Raw genomic sequence first — 24,180 nt, 5'->3', positions numbered from 1 at the left:
AACCTCGCTCCTGGCTTCAGCATGGCTCAGCCCCAGATGCTGGAGGCATCTGGGGAGTGAACCAACAGATGGCAGCTCCCTCTGTCTTTCTGTCTCTTAAATAATAATAAGAAGAAGACAGTATATGTAGAGCTAGCTTGTTTGTTTTCTGTTTACCAAGCAAAGAGTTTGTCTTCAGCTTTTTAAGATTCCCCAATACTTTGGGATTTATTCATTTGCCTATGTGAGACTTTTACCTGCTCCCAAAGTCAGGTGTATGCATAAGGATATTCAGAGAAGTAACAGGCATTTGTCCCCCCTTTCCCCTCTTTTCTACCAAATCCCTGACAATATCCTATAGGTTACCACTCTCTTTGGTGTCTGGATCTTTCCTTCCTGTCTTTTTTTTTTCTGCATTTAGTAGGTACTTGGTTATTTTTTTATGTCCCAATCTTTGTTACTGGACACTTCATAATGAATCTGGAAATTGCCCTATCAGTTCAAATTCGGTTTCCTTTAAACAGCTTCATCATACTTCACCATTCGGACGTGCCATCAGTCATTCAAATACCCTGTTCTGTATTGGTATTTCATTTTTTCTAATACTTCCAATCATAACCAATACTGCAACTAATGATTCACTTTAATTCCATGTGTTGGTTTGGATTGTGCTAATGCTCCAGAGTTTCTACACCTACTAATCCAGCCCTCTCATCTTTCTTGAAGCATTTTGAATCTTCCAATCTTGGTCTATATCTCATGAAAAGAATAATAATTGAAAACAGCAGAGTATAGCCTTAAATAAATATTGTTTTAAATTCAAATAAGAAAAGAAAACAGCAGAGATGTTCACCATCCCCAGCTCTACTCCTGATGCCGAAACAGTTTCTCACTGGCAAGAAGAGAGAAGTTTCTACATTGTGTCAACAGGGATTTCAACTGCAAATCTCATTTAAAGTTGTAGCCCAGGACATTAATTACATATTGGAAAGAACCTTCAGCCTGTGCGTGCCCCAAAGACACGCAGGGCTGTTACACAATCTTCCAGGGGACTGGCACTGTGAGACAGAAGGTTAAGCCTCCGTGTGCAATTCCAGCATCCACATGGGTACAGTTTGAGACCTGGCTGCTCCACTTCCCAACCAGCCCCCTGCTAATGCACCTGGGGAAGCAGCAGCAGATGGCCCAAGGCCTTGGACTCCTGCCACCCACGTGGGAGACCCAGAAGAAGCTCCTGGCTCCTGGCTTTGGCCTGGCCCAGCCCCAGCTGTTGTGGCCGTTTGGGGAGTGAACCAACAGATGGAAGATTCTCTCTCTCTCTCTCCTTCTCTTCCCGGTTGCCCCTCTTCCAGGCCAGCTCTCTGCTGTGGCCCGGGTGTGCAGTGGAAGATGACCCAAGTGCTTGGGCCCTGCACCCTATGGGAGACCAGGAGAAGCACCTGGCTCCTGCCTTCGGATCAGCACCGTGCGCCGGCCTCAGTGCGCCAGCTGCGGTGGCCATTGGAGGGTGAACCAACGGTAAAGGAAGACCTTTCTCTCTGTCTCTCTCTCTCATTATCCACTCTGCCTGTCAAAAAAAAAAAAAAGTATTCATTAGAATCAAAGGCCTCCAGCCAAGCAGCATGAAGGGGGGCTTCCAAAGAGAAAAACCCAAAGAGACTGGTGGCAGTCGGCTTTACGTACAATTTTGAAGGAAGAAAACTTGACAATTAGATTGGCATTCAGTCACCAAGAAGGGAAAAAAGCCATCAAAAGACCTCATTCTCCATCCTGTCGGGCCTGCTCAGGGTGGGGTAGGTACCTTGTTTTCACAACGAGCTGTGAGCTCAGGAAGAGCCCCCTTGCTATTCCCACGGTAGATCTGGAGATTCTGAAGGAAGGAAGGTGACCTGTTTGTTCTTCTTAAGATAATGCTTTTGGGGAAGGAGGCAGATATTTTACACCCCCAAATTCCACTGGGACCCCCTGACTATCTGTTAACCCTTCTGACTCCTCACAGGAGGACAACACAGGTCGTTGCTTGCTCTGGCCCAAGATGTAAATGAGGCGAATGTTGTAGACAGTCTTCTTCTAAACATAACCAATGTCAGTCCCACTGTGGGAGAATTACCCACCCCGTGAATCCTGGAAGGCAGAGGCTCAGCCAACGTTTTTTTTTTTTTTTTTTTTTTTTTTTTTTTTTTTTTGGTTAAAGATTATTTATTTATTTGAAAGGCAGAGTTGGGGCCAGCACTGTGGTGCAGTGGGTTAAAGCCATGACCAGCATACCATCTGGATGCTGATTTGAATCTTGGCTGCTCCACTTCTGATTCAGCTCTCTGTTAATGCACATGGGAAAACAACAGAGGATATCCCAAGTCCTTGGCCCCTCCCACCCACGTGGGAGACCTGGAAGAAGCTGCTGGCTTCTGGCTTTGGCCTGGCCCAGCCCAGTCACTGTGGCCATTTGGGGAGTGAACAAGCAGATGGAAGATCTCTCTCTGTCTCTCCTTCTCTCTGTGTGTAATTCTGCCTTTCAAATAAATAAATCTTAAAAAAAAAAATTACAGAGAGGCAGAGACAAAGAGAGAAAGAGATGTTCCATCCACTTGTTGATACCCCAGATGGCCTCCATAGCTGGAGCTGGGCCAGGCCTAAAGCCAACAACCTGGAACATCATCCAGGTCTGGACCCAAGCAGCTGGGTCGTCATCTGCTGCTTTCCCAGCTGCATCAGCAGGAAACTGGATCAGAGACGAAGCAGCTGGAAGTCAAACCAGTGCTCATATAGGGTAGTGGCATCACAGGTGGTAGCTTAGCCACTGTGCCACAATGCAAGCCCGGTCAACTTCTTCTAGCTGAGCCGGGAAGGCTGGATGCTCGCATTCCATGAGCACATTCTGGGGACAGATCATCACCCCGACAATCTCTGGACTGTTCTTGGGAGCTGAGAGCAGTGAGAAGTGAGCACTATTTCCAGGACACGTACAACCAATGGCAACAGTATTTTACTTCTCCAGAGCAGAGATGGCGATCACAGCACCTGCATTGTGAAGTCATCTCTCTGACGCGGGCTGAGGGCTGTGTAGCATCCCTGAGCCCGGTGGAAGCACCAGTGTACTCCCCAGAGGCTAACCTTTGACTGACTGGGACCGTGAGTCTGCATTCCTTGGCTCCCTCTTGTTGCCTTTTCTGGAGTTCTCATGACCTGTGGTGACTTTTTCAACCCTCCAGATCCTTTTCAGTTTAGCTGAAGCAAAATCGACCTCTTTTTCCGTGAAGAATCAGCTGACTTGGTGACTCTTGCTGGGGACTGGCCGAGTGAAGAGCTCCTCTTAGGCACTCCACTGCCACCTGGAACTGCTGACGCTGTTTCTATTATTTAAAAAATTTTATGTTTACTATACATATTTAAGGTGTTCCTAATGATGTTTTGATATACATATCCTTAGTTGAATGGTTACAATAGTGATGTCAGTTACACCATTCTCTCACAGAATTCTCTTTTTGTGTGTACCTTTTTTGCCACTCTCTTAGCAAATTCTCCGTGTCCAGTGTGGAGAATTAGGTGGCCTGGGCACTCTTGCTCTGAGACAGTAGTATAAAGAAGTCTGTGGAACCTCTCTACAACCACAAAACAATAAGTGGTGAAAGTTACTTTTAAACGACCATTTAAAGGTCTGCGAATTATCCTTAGGGCATATACTTATTTTAAAAATTTTTCTATCCACCAAGGAATGTATGGAACTTGAGCCACAACTTACTGTATATGTATCACCCCCAGATCAGGATGATGGAAGCTACACTTTGTCACATAAAGCCAAGAAGTGAGGGCTCCCTCCTCTCCCAGCTATCTAAGGTATGATATCTCCCCAGAAAGGACAAACTGCCAGCAATTCTCAACCTCCATCCCAGATCAGCGTTGCAGAGTTTAAAATTCACATAAGAGGCCGGCACGGTGGCTCAATAGGCTAATCCTCCACCTAGCGGCGCCGACACACCGGGTTCTAGTCCCGGTCGGGGCGCCGGATTCTGTCCCGGTTGCCCCTCTTCCAGGCCAGCTCTCTGCTGTGGCCAGGGAGTGCAGTAGAGGATGGCCCAAGTGCTTGGGCCCTGCATCCCATGGGAGACCAGGAGAAGCACCTGGCTCCTGGCTTCGGATCAGTGCGGTGCGCCAGCCCCAGCGCGCCAGCCGTGGCGGCCATTGGAGGGTGAACCAACAGCAAAAGGAAGACCTTTCTCTCTGTCTCTCTTTCTCACTATCCACTCTGCCTGTCCAAAAAAAAAAAAATTCACCTAAGAATGACCAACAGGTAGGGGGACTCCATTCTTATACCCAACCCTATTTGTGGGGCAACGATGCTACTGAGGCTCTGCAGTTTAAGAAAGCTGGGTGCACCCCCTCAGCCCCGGCACAGCTCACTTGTAAGGCAGAGTTTTCATGCTGCAAACGCACCCAAGAACAATAGAGAGCACTGCTCCTGCCCAGAAAGCTGTACGTGAACAGAGACGTCTGTGAGAAAGAAGTGGCCATTGTCTCCAAACAGCAACGAGATGTCGCTCCTTGATTTTCCCTGAATAGACAACTCCTAAGTTCTCCCAAAGGAACCCAAATTTATTAGGAGTCGAATGTGAAGAATTTCTGGCCTGAAGATGCTCTTGAAAGTGAGAGATTTTGGTGATAGGACATTAAATAGAGAGGCCAGTGCTGTTTTGTAGCAGATAAAGCAGCGCCTGCAGTACCGGCGTCCCATATGGGTGTGGGTTGGAGTCCCAGCTGCTCCACTTCTGATCCAGCTCTCTGCTGTGGCCTGGGAACGCAGTGGAGGATGGCCCAAGTCCTGGGGCCCCTGCATCTGCATGGGAGACCCGGAAGAAACTTCTGGCTCCTGGCTTCGTGTTGGCCCAGCTCTACCCGTTGAGGACATTTGGGGAGTGAACCAGTGGATGGAAGAGCTCTCTTTCTCTGTCTGCCTCTGCCTCTCTGTAACTCTGCCTTTCAAATAAATAAATAAATATTTTGAAAAAAAAATTAAGTGGAAGCTGGAAGTTCTAAGGGAGTAAATGCAGTGTTCACTGAAATTGCACATACCTAACTTGCTAAACACTGGACTCTTGTGGGATAATATGGATAGTGAGTTGTCATGAGAGAAGAAATTAACCAACAATATATTTTAATGCCACCAAAGTTGTCATAAAATGTGTCATTGTAATTAAAACATTTGACAGTGGTGGAAGAATACACATACTTATCAATTTAAAAAAAAAACACACTTGATGCCTACAGGAATTTAATAAATGTAATGAGAGCAGAATTCTGTGTCATCAGAGAAATGTTAATTCAGCAAAAGACTTTGAGTCAGCTCACTGGCAGCCCAGGGGGAAGCACTGACTTCTGCCTTCTCATTGTATCAAAGTTTAGATAGTTAAGGATTTAAGCATCAAGATTAACCTGTAAAATATTCAAGAGAATCATGAGTGAAATTATTTACAACATGGATTTTGTGGTGATGCTTCACTCACTCCTATTGATATCACTGGCCACATATGCATAAAAGCGTTTGTTGGTCAAAATCAAACATTCAGTGAGAAACACAATTAGAAATTGGAAAGATATGGGATAAATATCTATGATGGGAATAAATATATTCTATAATATACTTAAAGGGACTTTACAGTAAAATAAAACAATATCTAATAAAAATTAGCATGAATCATAAACTTATGATTTACAGAAAAATAATGCAGATAGTTAATACGTGCGTGAAAATAAACAAGATCTCATCCATAATCAAGAAATGCAGTTGAAGCAAACACATGAGCCCTTTCTTTGTTCCTATGAAACCACATTCCTACTGCTGATTTCTGCAAGTTTCCATCTGTCGTGCTCTCGTGTCAGTGTTGGTGAAAGTTAGTCCAGTTTATACTAGAATTCCATTCCTTTGCATGGCATCCCCAAGTCTACATTGTCATTTACCCCACACTTCGGTTATTATATTAACCTGGAAATCCTGCTCTCACCTTGCTTTTCTGGCTCAGGCCAAATGAGTCCACAAAAAGAATAATTTTTGAAAGGACACTGGCTCCTACCCTGACCAGCGTCCTACAGAAAGAGAAATGATATCACACTGGAACAGATGGTCTCCAGCCTCAGTCTGGCCTCAACTGCTAAAGTGGACATGGATAGCTACCCTGGACTCCAGTTTTCAAAACTGCAAGATGATGGTGTTTGCCTGGATTATATCAGAGAGAACTTCCAACTGCAAATTCAGTGCAAGGTTGGTGCTCGAAGAATTCCAAGTTGGGAAGCACGTGGTGCCTGTGTATGATCCTTGTCTGGACTCTGGGGGCAGACACACCTAGCTGGCTGGAGCACAGTGTCCCCATCACAAGTGACTCAGGACAGGAATATTATCCAAAAGCTATCAGGGAACACAGAGTCTGCAAATATGACGTCAGAATTGCCAGTCTCAGCAGATCCACTTGGCAGGAGAAGGTTGAGCTCTCCCCAGATAACCATGTATTTCCTGACTGTGTGGGCCATTCTGGTGAAAGTGGGGAGCAGAGACTTGGGGTGAAAGGACACCCAGTACTGCTCCCCTCTTCCAGGACCAACTCTATTCTTTCTTCCAGGAGCATATAAGCCACAGCTTCCTTTTCGCTCTCCAAGGAATAGAAGCCTTTGATACGGAGCATCTTGGAGTATGGGAAAGAGCAGTGTCCAGACTTCTCACCTGACAAATAAAAAATACACCATTGGAGGCAGCAATGGTTTGTGGGTTTTTTTCCCCAGTATTTACTTTGTTCTAGGTACTATACACAGTAGATAATATACACTGTTATATTCAGTTCTAATTTTAAAAATCTATCATATAGGCATTATACATATTCCTATAACTTTGTTAAAATGATGTAGGTAAGAGACATTAAGTAAACACTCAGTCACAACAATTATTAAAGATCATAAGTCATACTTTCAATATATCAGCAAAAATCTGAGAAAACATTCTATGCTCTAATGTCAACAAAAATGCAACAATCCTATAAATAAACTTGGAAAGAAACAAGCAGAACTTTCAAAAGGAAACCTATCAAACATTAACGTGGGTTGAATGACTGTATACTGTGATCTTGAATGGGAAGACCGTGCACAGTAAAGATGTCGATATCTCTTTCTCTAATTTGTTCTTTAAGTGTAGCTCACCCTAATCCATTTTTTTGTTCATTGTTGATGGAGGTTGAAGAAATTTTAAAATCAAACGTATGTTCAAGTGGCTTTGAAATGTGCAAACAATGATTGATTGGAAGCTGTTCACACTTCCTCACCTTAAAATGTACTGCAAACAAACAGCAAATGCTGGCAAGGATATGGGGAAAAAGGTACCCTAATCCACGGTTGGTGGGAGTGTAAACTGATACAGCCACTGTGGAAGACGGTAAGGAGATACCTCAGAAATCTGAGTATAGACCTACCATATGACCCAGCTATCCCACTCCTGGGAATTTAGCCAAGGGAAATGAAATAAGCATATGAAACAGTTATTTGTACCCCCATGTTTATTGCAGCTAAATTCACAATTGCTAAAAAATGGAATTAACCCAAATGTCTATTAACTGAAGACTGGATGAAGAAATTAAGGGATTATATATGCCATGGAATACTACACAGCACTTAAAAAATTCTGTCAGTTGCCACAAAATGGATGAAATTGGAAAACATCATACTTAGTGAAATAACCCAGTCCCAAAAGGACAAATAGCATATGTTCTCCCTGATCTGTGATAACTAATAGAGCACCTAAAAGGTAATCAATCTATAGAAGTGAAATTAACCCTTCAAGATGTAATGAGTTTGAACAGCCCTTGTCTCAACTGTGGAGAAAAAAAAATTTTTTCCATACAGTTTGTTGAACTCTTTGCTTAGCATAAAGTTAATTGTATGTGCATAAAGTTAATTGAAAATAGATTTTAGGGGCCAGCGCCATGGCTCACTTGGTTAATCCTCCGCCTGAGGTGCTGGCATCCCATATGAGTGCCGGGTTTTAGTCCCGGTTGCTCCTCTTCCAGTCCAGCTCTCTGTTGTGGCCTGGGAAGGCAGTGGAGGATGGCCCAAGTGCTTGGGCACCTGCACCCGCATGGGAGACCAGGAGGAAGCACCTGGCTCCTGGCTTTGGGCAGGCGCAGCACTGGGTGTAGCGGCCATTTGGAGAGTGAACCAATGGAAGGAAGACCTTTCTCTCTGTCTGTCTCTCTCACTGTCTATAACTCTGCCTGTCAAATAAATTTAAAAAAAAAAAAGAAAGAAAATAGATTTTAGAGAACTCTTGTGTTCCTTTGGAGCCGTCATGCTTCCTTGCTTTTCATGTTTCTTCTGTCCCTGTGTTGATATCTGCACATCTGGTGTAATTGTTTCTTCTTTGTGGAGTAGCATTTGTTGTAAATTTTTTATTTAAATGGGTATAGGGTGTTGTTTGGGCTTTGAATAGTTGTTTTGGCTTTGATTCCAGGTGAACCCTGAATGTAGCTTTGATGTGATTTCTTCAGCTATACTCGATGTCAGCAGAGTCTACAAGTGCCAGCTTTGGGCTGCAGCCTTGTGGAGGTAGTGATCGGAATTTTCAGTGCATGTAGATTTCCAAAGATGAGTGTCCCTGGTCCTCACAACCTGGGTTTCAATCACACTGGGGTTTGTGACGGCAGATGCCACATTCTTAGCACTATAGGATATAGAGGCCCAAACGCAGGTCCTTCCAGCCAAGGGTAGGTGATACTGTTTGTGGCACCAGCAGCCCTGGCACTGGGACGGGAGGAAGTGGACAAGCGTAGGTGACACTGGGGCTGGTAGCAGTGGAGGATCTGAAGGAGGCCTTAACCAAGTCCCTCAGGGCACACCGAGCTTGTTCTGGGGGTTGTAGAGCAGTGGCCATGGTCTCGGAGCAATGAAGGTAAAGTGGGCATGCGCCAGGCCCCCCGAGTGAGCATGGGTGACTTGGGGAAATATAACACCAATAATCACAGACCTAGAACTCCTGGACATGGTGGGGCCCTTACACTAAAGAGATTACACACAGGCGGCTGGGAGCGGGGAGCGGGGAGCAGTGGAATGCAGAAAGCGTCTTCCCTGGTGGCAATGTTAGCTTTCATTTCTCTTATGGAGAAGTTTTAATTTTCACATATGCACTAACTACCTGAATTGCTTCTGCTGGCCTGTGCCCATTTTTCTATTAAATAATCCATTTTCTTTCTTTTGTTTTAAAGTCCTTAAAATATATAATAGAATGTATTTTTCATATATGCTGAATTTACTCATTTTTCTAATTGTTTTCTTACTGTATTTTTTACATAGCCTGACAAAAGTGTTTTATATACTGCTAATTATTATCAGCGGGATTCAGAAAATCATAACCATCATATCAATATTTTTAAAGATTTATTTATTTATTTGAAAGGCAGGGTTACAGAGAGGCAGAGGCAGAGAGAGAGAGAGAGAGAGAGAGGGAGAGAGAGGCCTTCCATCCACTGGTTTACTCCCCAGGTGGCCGTAATGGTGGGAGCTGGGCTGATGCAAAGCCAGGAGCCAGGAGCTTCTGCTGGGTCTCCCACGTGGGTGCAGGGGCCCAAAACCTTGGGCCATCTCTACTGCTGTCCCAGGCCATAGAGAGAGCTGGATCAGAAGTGGAGCAGCCAGGACTCAAACCGGCACCCACACAGGATGCCGGCACTGCAGGCAGCGGCTTTACCCGCTATGCCACAGCGCCGGCCCCATCATGTCCATATTCTGCGTAACTTCACTCATGTTTCCTTGAGCCCTTTCATAGTTAACTCTTCACGTTCAAATCCTGGCCCATCTAAAACTCCCTGTGATGTAACTGGTGAGGTACAAATCCAGTATTTCCCTCAAGATTGCTAAAAACTAGTTCCAAAGTTATTCTCTGGAATGCATAGCATTTCTGTGGTGATATGGAATTCTGTTTTGTCATTCATTAACTTCTTCTAGGCATTGACTTTCTCTTTTCTTCAGTTGATATGTGTGCATATTCTCTCAACATTGCTATATATTATAATTATGCTGGTCTATTTTGGTGTCAATGTTAGTGACATTGAAACGTATCGGAGGTGAATCTCTTTCTCACGATGATTCATTATAATATTTTCTGGAAATTTCCAAATGCTGCTACATCAAGAAATGATATGTTCGGCCAGCACCGCGGCTCACTAGGCTAATCCTCTGCCTGTGGCGCTGGCACCCAGGGTTCTAGTCCCAGTCGGGGTGCCGGGTTTTGTCCCGGTTGCCCCTCTTCCAGGCCAGCTCTCTGCTGTGGCCCGGGAGTGCAGTGGAGGATGGCCCAAGTGCTTGGGCCCTGCACCCACATGGGAGACCAGGAGAAGCACCTGGCTCCTGGCTTTGGATTAGCTCAGTGCGCCGGCCGTGGCCATTGTGGGGTGAACCAACAGAAAAGGAAGACCTTTCTCTCTGTGTCTCTCTCTCACTGTCCACTCTGCCTGTCAAAAAAAAAAAAAAAGTGGTATGTTCAGTTTCGTTAGTCATTAGACTTGACTTGTGTAGCTGCCAGCATCCTCTTAATTGCTTACCATAAAAATTGTCATTATTTTCAAGAGAACCTTTAAGCTGGAAACTCCTCTCACTCTATTCAAAAAAAAAAGCAGAGTCATTGAGAGGACCTGAGGGCTCTTGGTTCTTTTTCTGTTTGTTTGTTGAAATTTATTGATGCTAAATCCACATGACACTAGCACACCAACCCAAAGTAGTATGATAATACTTTTCTTTTTATAAATGCAATGTGAAAGGTGTTTAATATATATTAAATATATATAATAAATACAGTGTTTTCTTTTCATACCAAAGAACCATTAAATCCTCATGTTTTATACCAGAAGGTCAAATTATTTTTCTCCTTTTAAAAAGTGATTGGTTCTGACTTAAAACTGTGAAGTCTGATCAGAGGCAGCTCAGTCTAGCCGATGCAGAATCAAATGCATTCAGAAAGCACTCTTCGCTGAGGTCATTTACAAACCCCCTGGAACCCAGCACCTTCTGAAGGCGAGGTTTCATGGCAGCAGGGAAGTAAACAATAATTTCCGCTCACTAATTTCTTGGTGCCGTCGGAAAAAACATGTTACACCACACACCTGTTTCTGTCTCTTCAAGTCTCTATTGCCCTCAGGTGGACTAGATCCTATAGGCAGTTGCTCATTTATGCCGCTTTTTTAACCCATTTTTTTAAGTTTTAAAAAACTTATTTGTAAATACTAGAGAATAAAAATGAATATCATTTTAACATTTCTATCCAGGATGAATCTCTGTATTCACACAATGGCATCTTAGGGCTGTATTGATTTTTTTTTTAACTTTTATTTAATGAATATAGATTTCCAAAGTACAGCTTGTGGATTACATTGGCTCCCCCCCCCCCCCCGCCAATGACTTCCCTCCCACCCGTAACCCTCCCCTTTCCCGCTCTCTCTCCCCTTCCATTCATATCAAGATTCATTTTCAATTTTCTTTATATACAGAAGATCAGTTTAGTATGCATTAAGTAAAGATTTCAACAGTTTGCACCCACATAGAAACACAAAGTGAAAAGTACTGAGTACTCGTTATAGCATTAAATCTCAATGTACAGCACATTAAGGACAGAGATCCTACATGAGGAGTAAGTGCACAGTGACTCCTGTTGTTGACTTTACAAATTGACACTCTTGTTTATGGCATCAGTAATCTCCCTATGCTCCAGTCACGAGTTTCCAAGGCTATGGAAGCCTTTTGAGTTCACCGACTCTTATCTTATTTAGACAAGGTCATAGTCAAAGTGGAAGTTCCTCCCTTCAGAGAAAGGTACCTCCTTCTTTGAAGACCTGTTCTTTCCACTGGGATCTCACTCACAGAGATCTTTCATTTAGGTTTTTTGTTTGTTTGTTTGTTTGTTTTACCAGAGTGTCTTGGCTTTCCATGCCTGAAATACTCTCATGGGTTTTTCAGCCAGATCCAAATGCCTTTAGGGCTGATTCTGAGGCCAGAGTGCTGTTTAGGATATCCGCCATTCTATGAGTCTGCTGTGTATTTTGCTTCCCATGTTGGATCGCTCTCCCCTTTTTTTATTCTATCGTTTAGTATTAGCAGGCACTAGACTTGTTTATGTGATCCCTTTGACTCTTAGTCCTTTCATTATGATCAATTGTGAACTGAAATTGATCACTTGGACTAGTGAGATGGCATTGGTACATGCCACCTTGATGGGAGTGAATTGGAATCCCCTGGTATGTTTCTAACGCTACCATTTGGGGCAAGTCAGCTTGAGCATGTCCCAAATTGTACATCTCTTCCCTCTCTTATTCCCACTCTTATGTTTAACAGGGATCACATTTCAGTTAAATTTCAACACTTAAGAATAACTGTGTATTAATTACAGAATTAAACCAGTCATATTAAGTAGAACAGACAAAAAAACTACTAAGAGGGATAACGTATTAAGTTGTTCATTAACAGTCAGGGCTATGCTGATCAAGTCACCGTTTCTCATAGTGTCCATTTCACTTCAACAGGTTTCCTTTTTGGTGTTCAGTCAGTTGTCACCGATCAGGGAGAACATATGGTATTTGTCCCTTTGGGACTGGCTTATTTCACTCAGCATGATGTGTTCCAGATTCCTCCATTTTGTTGCAAATGACTGGATTTCATTGTTTTTTACTGCGGTATAGTATTCTAAAGAGTACATATCCCATAATTTCTTTATCTAGTCTACCATTGATGGGCATTTAGGTTGGTTCCAGGTCTTAGCTATTGTGAATTGAGCTGCAATAAACATTAGGGTACAGACCGCTTTTTTGTTTGCCAATTTAAATTCCTTTGGGTAAATTCCAAGGAGTGGGATGGCTGGGTTGAATGGTAGGGTTATCTTCAGGTTTCTGAGGAATCTCCAGACTGACTTCCATAGTGGCTTGACCAGTTTGCATTCCCACCAACAGTGGGTTAGTGTCCCTTTTTCCCCACATCCTCACCAGCATCTGTTGTTGGTAGATTTCCGTATGTGAGCCATTCTGACCGGGGTGAGGTGAAACCTCATTGTGGTTTTGATTTGCATTTCCCTGATTGCTAGTGACCTTGAACATTTTTTCATGTGCCTGTTGGCCATTTGGATTTCCTCTTTTGAAAAATGTCTATTGAGGTCCTTGGCCCATTTCTTAAGTTCAACCCATTTTCAGCTTGTCCTACACATCTAAAATCTTCAGCTACTACACTAACTTTGAACACTCTGAGATCTCCATGACACCTGTGCCCCACGTTGCCAGCTGACCCTGGATGCCTTGACTTGTGGATGGCAGTCGTTTTCTTTTTTCATCCGCATTTTAAAATTAATTTTGAAGAAAACTAAATAAAAGCCAGACCTTTGCCACCTCTCCTGCCCCTTCTACTTGCATCTAAATGAATGCAATAAAACTTGTGCTGGTAGCATTCTCCTTCATTTTCCTCCCTACTCCTTCCAAACCCTTGTTTCCTCCAAATCCATATATATACCTTGGTCCTTTTGGTGGTTCATCTTTATCTCATTCAGATGAGACTGGACTTTCAACTTTTGAGCTGGTGCTAGAATAGTTAATACAAGGGGCTGATGGGGTGAAATGATTATATATTTCTCAGGGGGAACTGAGTACTGGGGAACAAGAACTTAATTCTATGATTTGGGTGTGTACTCTGGAAATCATATGTTGGAAACTTAATCCTCAAACCATATGCTGATGGTAATTGGAGGTGGGACCTTTGGAGGTATTTGGGGTCAGAAAAGGTCGTAAGTGTGGGCCCATGGATGGCATTAGTGGCTTTAGGAGAAGAGAAAGGGATGGAAGGAGTGCCTGCTCTGCCTTGTCACGTGATGCCTTCTGCCACGTTACGCGGCAGTGTGTAGACCTGCCAGACGATTGTACTTTTCAACCCCTGGAACTGTGAGTTAAATGATTCATTTACAGCAATGGAAACTGGCCTAAGACAAGTAGGTTTTGAAACTAAGGTAGGCCTCCAGAACAGTCTCTTCCCAGAGATGCTAAATTTTTTGTTTCCCCATTTATGATTGTTTGGTTGGGGAAGTGGTTAGATGGAACGCACATCTCCATTCCAGAACGGAATCACCAAGTCAATCACCTCTTAATTCTAAAGAAGGCAACGATGGCTGAAACTATAAAAGACTTGGATATTTCGTGAAATTGCCAGGAAACCTGGAAAATGAAGTTAGTAATAAAGGCAAAATAATAATAATAATAATAATAATAATAATAATAATGGAGAGGGGCTGGTGCTGTGGCGCAGTGGGTTAATGCCCTGGTCTGAAGCGCTGGCATCCCATATGGGCGCCAGTTCGAGACCCAGCTGTTCCACTTCCCATCCAGCTCTCTGCTATGGCCTGGGAAAGCAGTGGAAGATGGCCCAAGTCCTTGGGCCCCTGCACCCGCACGGGAGACCCAGAAGAAGCTCTTGGCTCCTGGCTTGGGATCAGCACAGCTACGGCCGTTGAGGCCAATTGGGGAGTGAACCATCGGATGGAAAACCTCTCTCTCTCTCTCTCTCTCTCTCTCTCTCCTTCTCTCTCTCTGTATGTGTGTGTGTGTGTAACTCTGACTTTCAAATAAATAAATAAATCTTTAAAAAAATGGAGAAATCTATAAATACAGAACCATCAAGATCCATCAAATGTTGGCCTTTGGGGAGCTCATCTATACTACTCCTGAGCCCATGAGTGCTAGGTGGACCTCAGTCTACATGTCAACCCAGACACTTTACAGTGTAGGGCCCATCATTCCCGTTTCTCTTCTGAGAAGACAAATGCAGCCACCATTGGTGTACATGTGTTGTAAATACATGCTGACTTAGTGTCACCGGCTCCCCAGTGCAGTCCAGAGCTTGTCCCCAGGGTGCAGTCATGTGAGCATACTGAATCTTCCCACCCCAGTTATAAAACATCACTGGAGCTCTGACTTCCAGAATTCACTTGGTGGGTCATTCCCCGAAAATAGGGATGACATTCTTACACATGGAAGCTAAAAAGTGACTATTTTGTACAACACCCACCCTCATCACATCTTGGGTGCCAGAGTGAGCAATACTCTGTTTCCTCCTACAGACTGTGTTCTAGTCCCATCTGTGCTACTGATTTCTTTAGGACCTTGGACAATCTCAGTCTACTTCTGAGGCTAAGATTTCCTTCTGGAATAAACAAACATAAAAACAAAGAGCAAAAGATAAAGAACTGGCTTGAAGTTAATAAAGCCCTCTGAGCGTTCCTGTCTATGTTATTTCTTGATTCTACAAACTCTAAAGCCTCATTCAGCAACCCAGCATTCTTTGTTAAAGAGAGATGAAGCAGAGAAAGAAAGATAAAGCATCTGGGACTGCAAAAGCTTTGGTTGAAATCACACAGAAAGGGCAGCTGAAGTCTTCAGTGTGACTTTTAAGTAAAGAAGCTGGCATCAGCTTTCCCCAAAGGCCTAGATTCCTACAGTGTCATGGAGGTTTTGGTGAGACAAGGAGTTGATGATATCAACTCCCCTGGCTCTGGGTACACCCCACAGGTAGAGCAGTTAGCGTCACTGATAACTGTAGGCACGCACGAGCCACTTTCCAGGACATGGCAGACTCTCTTCCAGTCATGTGTGTCCGTCCCTTGGATTGGGAAGTGTCCAGGGGCATGGACACACTTCAGGTTCTTGCCAACTTGTAACCACTGTCTTGAGCCACAACCTTACATTGGATTTGTAGTTAAAAGCCCAATTTGCACAATCTAGAACACTGCCCTCATCGCACAAATGGGAAAACTGGGAATGAGGAGTAGAGCCGGGATTGGGAATACTCTGTCCTGACCTCATCTTTCCACAAGATATAGACCGTGACAGGAAGAGCCAGAGAACTTAAAGGAAAACTATCGGTTTGGCCTGACCCTGGACGAAAAGTTAGGATTAGTCCAGGAATTCCAGAGCAAAAAGAATAATCCAAGCCAACACATGGAATTCAAGTGAATGCATTGATGGCAGAATTATTTGTTATTGCAGAGTATTGGAAATACCTGAAGTACCCATGCAGAGGAGTGGCTGAATAGATGATGTTAACATCTATACAGCGAAGACCTAGGTAACTGCTTGAAGGAATGAGGATGCTGTCTATACACGGACAGGGGAGATTTCCAGATATGTTGTGAAGTGTCCTGTAACAAACAATAAGAAATAAGAAAATATCCACTTATTTGCTCATTTCAGTAAAAAGAAGCGAAAGGAAAAATCCAGAGTCCATGGGAGTGGTTTCCTTTAGGGTGTTAACGGGAGTTGGCAAGAAAAGAGGAAATTAGGAATGAACGCATGATAATTCCAGCATAGACTGGATGTCTGGACCCACGTCAATGTTTCATGTACTCAAGTAAATGAGGAAATTTTATATTTGAGCTCAGACTTGGTTTGTTTATTGATTTGAAAAGCCAAAAACAATAAAACAACCCAACATACATTGCTTTTTCATGCTTCATCCAGGTTTGTTTTTGCAAATCTCAAGCCCCTTTGTTTAACCTGTGTCTTTTGGATACTGGATCAGAAAAGAGATTCGTTCTTCAAGCCATAAATAATCAATCGTATCAGATGCTTCTTCTACTTGTAAGCTCAGGATGGAGCAGTTCTTGGTATTTTCTCAAGGGATGTTTGGGGAGGAGTACAGAGTTAAGCAGGCACAGTAAGCTACTTAGGTTAGGACATTTCAGCATAATCTGGTGGGGTCTCTTGCCAGAGGGAAGTAATCACTGCCCTTGGGGCAAGAGATAAACTTGGGAGGAGCCCAGATTGTAATTCACATGTCTTGTGTTTGATGACTTAGAACATTTTATCTGTGTTCTTTACATATAAAAAACAATGTTTTTCCTTTTCTTTATCCATAAAGTATTCTGTACAGGCAGATCAGAACTTTAAGATAGAATGACTGAAAATAGGCTTTCTTTTTTTTTCTAACTTTTATTTAATGAATATAAATTTCCAAAGTACAGCTTATGGATTACAATGGCTTCCCCCCATACCGTCCCTCCCACCCACAACCCTCCCCTTTCCCACTCCCTCTCCCCTTCCATTCACATCAAGATTCATTTTTGATTCTCTGTATATACAGAAGATCAGTTTAGCATACATTAAGTAAAGATTTCAACTGTTTGCTCCCACACAGAAACATAAAGTGAAAAATACTGTTTGAGTACTAGTTATAGCATTAAATCTCAATGTACAGCACCTAAAGACAAAGATACTACATGAGGAGTAAGTGCACAGTGACTCCTGTTGTTGACTTAACAAATTGACACTCTTGTTTATGGCATCAGTAATCACCCTAGGCTCTTGTCATGAGCTGCCAAGGCTATGGAAGCCCCCTGAATTCACCGACTCTGATCATATTTAGACAAGGCCATGGTCAAAGTGGAAGTTCTCTCCTCCCTTCAGAGAAAGGTACCTCCTTCTTTGATGACCCTTTCTTTCCACTGGGATCTCACTCGCGAAGATCTTTCATTTAGGTTTTTTTTTTTTCCCCCAGAGTGTCTTGGCTTTCCATGCCTGAAATACTCTCATGGGCTTTTCAGCTGGATCCGCATGCCTTAAGGGCTGGTTCTGAGGCCAGAGTGCTGTTTAGGACATCTGCCATTCTATGGGTCTGCTGTGTATCTCACTTCCCATGTTGGATCGTTCTCTCCCTTTTTTATTCTATCAGCTAGTATTTGCAGACACTATTCTTGTTTATATGATCCCTTTGGTTCTTAGTCCTATCATTATGATCAATTGTGAGCAGAAATTGATCACTGGGTCTAGTGAGATGGCATTGGTACATGCCACCTTGATGGGATTAAATAGGCTTTCAAACCATCCTTCCTCCAGAATTTCCCTACGTGAGGGCATTTCGGAATGCATTCAGGGTCAGCGTTGGGGTGCCCATCCCCGTCGTCCTGAGTCCAGTAAAGGAATGTTCTTGGGAACTTTGAGGATGCTTTCACAGTGCAGAAAACTGCACTTCCCTACACAGGTGGAAACAGTCTCCTTCCAGCCTCTGTTTAGGTATTATAAATTCATCAGTGGTGGCAAATGTCCCTCACAGCTTGGAGTGAGTTGTAGCTGTACTCTACTTACAGAGGACATTGTTGTAACTAAAAAGCGTGTTGTGTTGTTTGAGTAGATTTCAGGAAATGAACCCAGCACAGAGGTGAACACTCTCACTTCTTTTTCCAACAGTCCATCCTAGCACCATTAAAACATGACAAATTCTTCTACTTTTCACATCTTTGCAGCTCACCTCACCTTCCAGGTACAGCCCCAACTTTTACTCTACTATATGTTCAGACTTTTCTTTAGAAATTTTTATTTACTTATGTATATGAAAGGCAGAGTTACGGGGGGTGGGGGGAGATCTTCCATCCACTGTGTCACTCCCCTAATGACCATAAGGCTGGGGCTGGGCCAGACCAAAGCTAGGAGCCTGGAACTCCATCTGGGTCTCCCAACGGGTGCCTGGGGACCAAGTACTAGGACCATCTTCTGCTGCCTCCCAGGCACATGAGCCAGGAGCTAGAGTGAAATTGGAGCAGCTGAACTTGAACTGGCTCTCACAGGGGTGCCAGCATTGCAGGTGGTGGTGCAATCCCCTGTGGCACAACACAGCCCCACATTCAGACTTCTTGAAAACATTGCTGCTGGGTTTTTCCATTCTCCAGCTGACAACACATCATAGCTATATAAATCTTCTCTCTTCTTATTTACTAAAAGCAACTAAGGTTCAGTGAGTTTTAGGCATATGTTAATCTTTATTGTTGAACTTCACAAACGTGGGTGAGGTAGGGCGTCAGGAAGGGATAAGGAGTTAAGGACTGCCAACACTGACGTCGTGTGTGATGGAAGAAGGACATAAGTCAGCCGGTGTAGGTTCTTGTTACCCTGCCTTCTTTCTTTCTTCCTTTCTTTTAAGATTTTTATTTATTTATTTGAGAGATAGAGTTACAGACAGTGAGAGGGAGAGACATAGAGAAAGGTCTTCCATCTGCTGGTTCACTCCCCAAATGGCCTCAATGGCCGGTGCTGCGCTGATCCAAAGCCAGGAGCCAGGAGCTTCTTCTGGTCTCCCACGTGGGTGCAGTGGCCCAAGGACTTGAGCCATCTTTTACTGCTTTCCCAGGCCATAAAGAGAGCTAGATCGGAAGAGGAGCAGCTAGGACTAGAACTGATGCCCATATGGGATGCCGGCGCTGCAGGTAGAGGATAACCTAGTGAGCCACGGGGCGCCGGCCCCACTGCTGCCTTCTTTCAAGAGGCCAATTCAGTCTCGTACCCTGTTGTTCCCCACCCTACCTGCTGCATTTTTCCCCAAATTTGGAAGCCAGGAGAAACAGCCTTGAAAAACCTGTATGGAGAAGCTCCATTCCACCTACTGCCCCCTACCCCGACCTGTAGCCCACCTAAGATGTAAAAAGTCCCAGACTGCTGGGGCCTGGGGCCTGGGCCTCTGCCATGTGTTCAGTCTGTGTGCCAGCTGGAAGTTGTTCACCCACCTCTGCAGATTTATTTTCTTTGAATAAATTCAGTCTGGCTGTGAGTTCATACCCTGTCTCCTCTCTGTTCTGTGTCCTTTTTCTTACAAGGTGCACCACCCAGATTCCATCATTTTCCATGCCTATTCAACATGGCTGAAGACCCAGGACACCCACTGTTCATCACGCAGCTAAAATTCACTTTCCATCACGTTCCAGATGGCAGGACAGCTTCCCAGAGACCACCACAGGCCCTGCAGCCCCACCTGTCTCTCTTGGATCTTCAATCAGGCCCTGCTCTGACACCACACCTTTCCTATAAAAGGATGCCCAGCCTGGGTGGGGGCAATTCTCCCTCTTGTGGTTGCCCGCACTCACGTCTGGGTGTGCACCATCCCTTTGACTTTCAATAAATCCTGTTTTTCTGCTCTATCTATGCCTTCCAGGAAGGGAGGAAGACAAGAGCCTGGACAAAGTCTACCTGGGGGTCTCTCTGAGCCCAGGCAGGCTCTTGACTCTCAGAACATAAGTTGAGGCTCTCCGTCCCCACAACAACCGCTTTCGACATTGGTGTTTCTCTTACCTTCTGAAACTTTCTTTGCCTTCCATTAAGTTACATTTTGTTTGGTGTCTTCCTGTCTCTGATTGCTCCTTCTCAGGGTAAAATAGAATATATCTCAAATTCTTTTTAAAAGAAGAAGTACGCGAGTACAGGCGCATCAGTGATGGAGTGTCATAGGAGCACCGCACTTAGGCCGTGAGGGCTTGCTCAGCCACTGATTCATTGTTGTGACCTGAGTGAGAGTCCTCCCCTCGCTGGACTGAGACTTGGCGTGATAACCTTTACGTGTTGATAAAGAGTTGCTGAGGCTGTGGAGATAAGAAATTGCTTCTAACATTTTGTCCCTGAACAGATTCCCTAGGGACGTGGACAGCACCCCTGCTGTGCAAAGGGGGAGCAGTTGGTGCTTCCTGATAAGCTGGGAAAGGGCAGAAGCTGGCAGACCTCGGCAAGAAGATTATATAAAAGAAACCGCAAGTCAGCTCTCAGCCAGGGACCCGTCTGTGTAAATGAAGTCCACTGCTGTCATCGTCCTTTCTCTGCTCCTCATTCTTGAGGAGAAGCCAACAGCTGTGACAGGACAGAGTGGTGAGTAGATGGCGTGGGCCTGGGAGAGTGGTCCGGCAAGGTAGTCCGGGCGGGGCAGAGATCTCTTTAGACAGGGATTCTACTCTGATGAAAATTGTGTCTTCTCCCTCCAAGTCCCAGCCCTGCTGGTGACATCAGTGATCTACTGAGGACAATGTGGGGGGTGTGAGCTAGGAGGGGAATATTAGAAATTGTGGAGCCCAAATATCCTTTAATAGATTCTAGGCAAATGGCAAGGTGACCTTCCAGATAGGTTATGCCAGTTATTACATAGACAACAAAGCCAATGCTGTTTATCAACAAAAGAAAGAGGGGAAAAAAGGCAGACAACAAGCTGGATTCCAAGAGTTTTTGTATCTGTTCTAAACAGATTATCTTGTATAGAATCAACAGAATTGGCTTGCACAATGTGAAATTAACAATTCCTACCAATCTCCAGGTAGAAAATAAGAACGCTCAATCATGAACAGCAAGGCAGACAACAGTCGATCAGAAAATATTTGTTTATATCCTAATTGTATAGCATTTAGATTACAATGATGACAATTGCACACAAAGTCCTGATCAATATCAAGGGTATGGTTCACATGTGAACAGAATACCAGGCCAATGTCTAAGTAGACAATGAGCCCTATCCTATGGCAGGAAGCAAGGTCCCCACAACGTGATTCCAAGGCAATTTCTCTGTCCTGCCTGAAAAACCAGTGAATGACAAGGGTCATTAACAGACATAAAATTCTAATCTTGATCCACAGCAGATCTCAAAGGGAAATACAATGCCTGGTGAATATCCGGGTAAAAATCCCTATTCGGGGCCAGCGCCGTGACTCAATAGGCTAATCCTCCACCTAGCGGCGCCAGCACACTGGGTTCTAGTCCCGGTCGGGGCGCCGGATTCTGTCCCGGTTGCCCCTCTTCCAGGCCAGCTCTCTGCTGTGGCCTGGGAGTGCAGTGGAGGATGGCCCAAGTGCTTGGGTCCTGCACCCCATGGGAGACCAGGAGAAGCACCTGGCTCCTGCCTTCGGATCAGCGCCGTGTGCCGGCCACAGTGCGCCAGCCGTGGTGGCCATTGGAGGGTGAACCAACGGTAAAGGAAGACCTTTCTCTCTGTCTCTCTCTCTCACTGTCCACTCTGCCTGTCCAAAAAAAAAAAAAAAAAATCCCTATTCTATGGTAGAATCAAGTTTGACCACAAGATGGATCCCAAAGTAGTTTTCCTTATCCAAACTGCACAGCTAGTGTAGGACAGGGATCAAAAAGAGACAAAAAACCCTAATCAAAATAAAAGGTATGGCCAAAATATCAGTGGAATGTCAAATCGAGAATACACTCAATTATGGACAAAAGGACAAATGGGAAGATGGATCCCAAGGCGTTTATCCTGACTAACCCAAGCAGGTACTATGCAGGGGCTTCAGAAGACCATGGAATAATGGAATTAGAAAAGAAATTGATATTGGGAAAAAATTTTGAAGTCCATGCAAGGTTTTCATAATGTACATAATCCACAAATGATTTGAAGACCTGGTCTGTTAAAAGGATCAAAGGGAAATATGGCAGTATTATCAAAATTGCATTATGACATATAGAAATTCCATTTTTACATTTATTTTTTTTTTACAGGCAGAGTGGACAGTGAGAGAGAGAGACAGAGAGAAAGGTCTTCCTTTACTGTTGGTTCACCCTCCAGTGGCCACTGCGGCCGGCGCACCGCGCTGATCCAAAGACAGGAGCTAGGTGCTTCTCCTGGTCTCCCATGCGGGTGCAGGGCCCAAGCACTTGGGCCATCCTCCACTGCACTCCCGGGCCACAGCAGAGAGCTGGCCTGGAAGAGGGGCAACCGGGACAGAATCCGGCGCCCCAACTGGGACTAGAACCTGGTGTGCCGGCACCGCAAGGCAGAGGATTAGCCTAGTGAGCCGTGGTGCCGGCCATGTTTAATTTTTTAAAAAAAGATTGATTTATTTACTTGAAAGATAGACAGAGAGAGGGAGAGACAGAGAGAAAGGTCTTCCATCCACTGGTTCACTCTCTAAATGGCTGCAACAGCTGGAGCTGGGCCAATCTGAAGCCAGGAGCCTGGAACTTCCTCTGGGTCTCCCACATGGGTGCAGAGTGAACCAGTAGATGGAAGACCTTTCTCTCTGTCTCTCCCACTCTGTCTGTAGCTCTACCTCTCAGATAAACAAAATAAATAAAATCACAAGGATATGCCCCTAGATAAACAATTCCAACTATTGGGAAGGCTGTGGAGCAAGAGGAATGTTCATATATTTCCATTGCTAGTGGCATTTGGGACAAATACATTAAAAAGCTGTTTGTAGTGTTTATGGCAGCTGAGTGTATCTACAGCCTGTGACCTGTACTCCTTGACATGGCAATTTTATTCTTAGCGACATACCCCAAAGACATGCATATTCATGTTCTCTAAAAGGTAAGAGCAAGAATGTTCGTGAGATTTGTAATAGCCAAAACCTAGAAACACCCAGGGAATATCAACAGCAGAATGAACACATACATTGTTGGAATTTTTTTTTATTTTTTTTGACAGGTAGAGTTAGTGAGAGAGAGAGAGAGACAGAAAGAAAGGTCTTCCTTCCGTTGGTTCACCCCCCAAATGGCCGTCATGGCCAGTGCTGCACCGATCTGAAGCCAGGAGCCAGGTGCTTCCTCCCGGTCTCCCATGTGGGTGCAGGGCGCAAGCACTTGGGCCATCCTCCACTGCCCTCCCGGGCCACAGCAGAGAGCTGGACTGGAAGAGGAGCAACCGGGACTGGTATCCGGTGCCCCAACCGGGACTAGAACCCGGGGTGCTGGCGCCCCAGGCAGAGGATTAGCTAAGTGAGCCACAGCACCAGCCTGGAATTTTAATACAATAAAATACCAGCAGAAAAAATGTATGAGTCATATGTAGACTTCAAAATAAATGAAATTCAAAACATAATGTTGAACTAAATAAGCAAAATGAATGAACAAGGTGTTTTAGGTTTAATTTATATAGATTTAAAAACTAAAATTTTATAGATAATTCAGAATACTGAGATATGTTATAACTTTAAGGAAAAGAAGATGAATTAGCAATAAATCCAGGAAAGTCATTACCTCTTAGCAGGAAGGAGGTAGGGAGGGCAAATAAACAGCAGGAGCATTTGGAAAAAATGCAGTAAATATACTCCTCCTTATCTGGATGCTCCTATTAATGCTATTTTTCAAGAGTATAGGTGTGCTCTGTACATGTTTTTGTTGTGTACTTTTTGGTGCAATGAGATTTTTAAGGTACCCAACAGATTTCAACATTTTGACATTTGTTTATTCAAGTTTCAGTTTTGACGGGCATTGTGCTTCGAGGCTAAAGACAGGGATTTAACCAACTAGTCTACTATCTGATGAGTAGTCTGCTTTCTTCTCTGCCTCACTCTCTCCCACCCCAACATACACACACACCCCAATACACACACCAACACACACACAGACACACACACACCAATGCATGCACATACCACAATACACACACCAACACCAACACACA

General features: G+C 44.3%; 1 long non-coding RNA gene across 1 annotated transcript in view; it reads left to right on the top strand.

Moving 5' to 3' along the window:
- LOC138844287 (uncharacterized) overlaps nucleotides 1-24,180 on the top strand; it is a 64,451-nt gene that overhangs the window by 36,783 nt on the left and 3,488 nt on the right. The window contains exon 2 of the long non-coding RNA XR_011379864.1: nucleotides 20,416-20,651. This is a non-coding gene — a long non-coding RNA (uncharacterized lncRNA). The remainder of the gene's footprint in view (nucleotides 1-20,415; nucleotides 20,652-24,180) is intronic.

Source organism: Oryctolagus cuniculus, chromosome 11, assembly GCF_964237555.1.
Source record: "Oryctolagus cuniculus chromosome 11, mOryCun1.1, whole genome shotgun sequence".
NCBI lineage: Eukaryota > Metazoa > Chordata > Mammalia > Lagomorpha > Leporidae > Oryctolagus > Oryctolagus cuniculus.
This window is presented reverse-complemented; position numbering and strand designations above follow the sequence as displayed.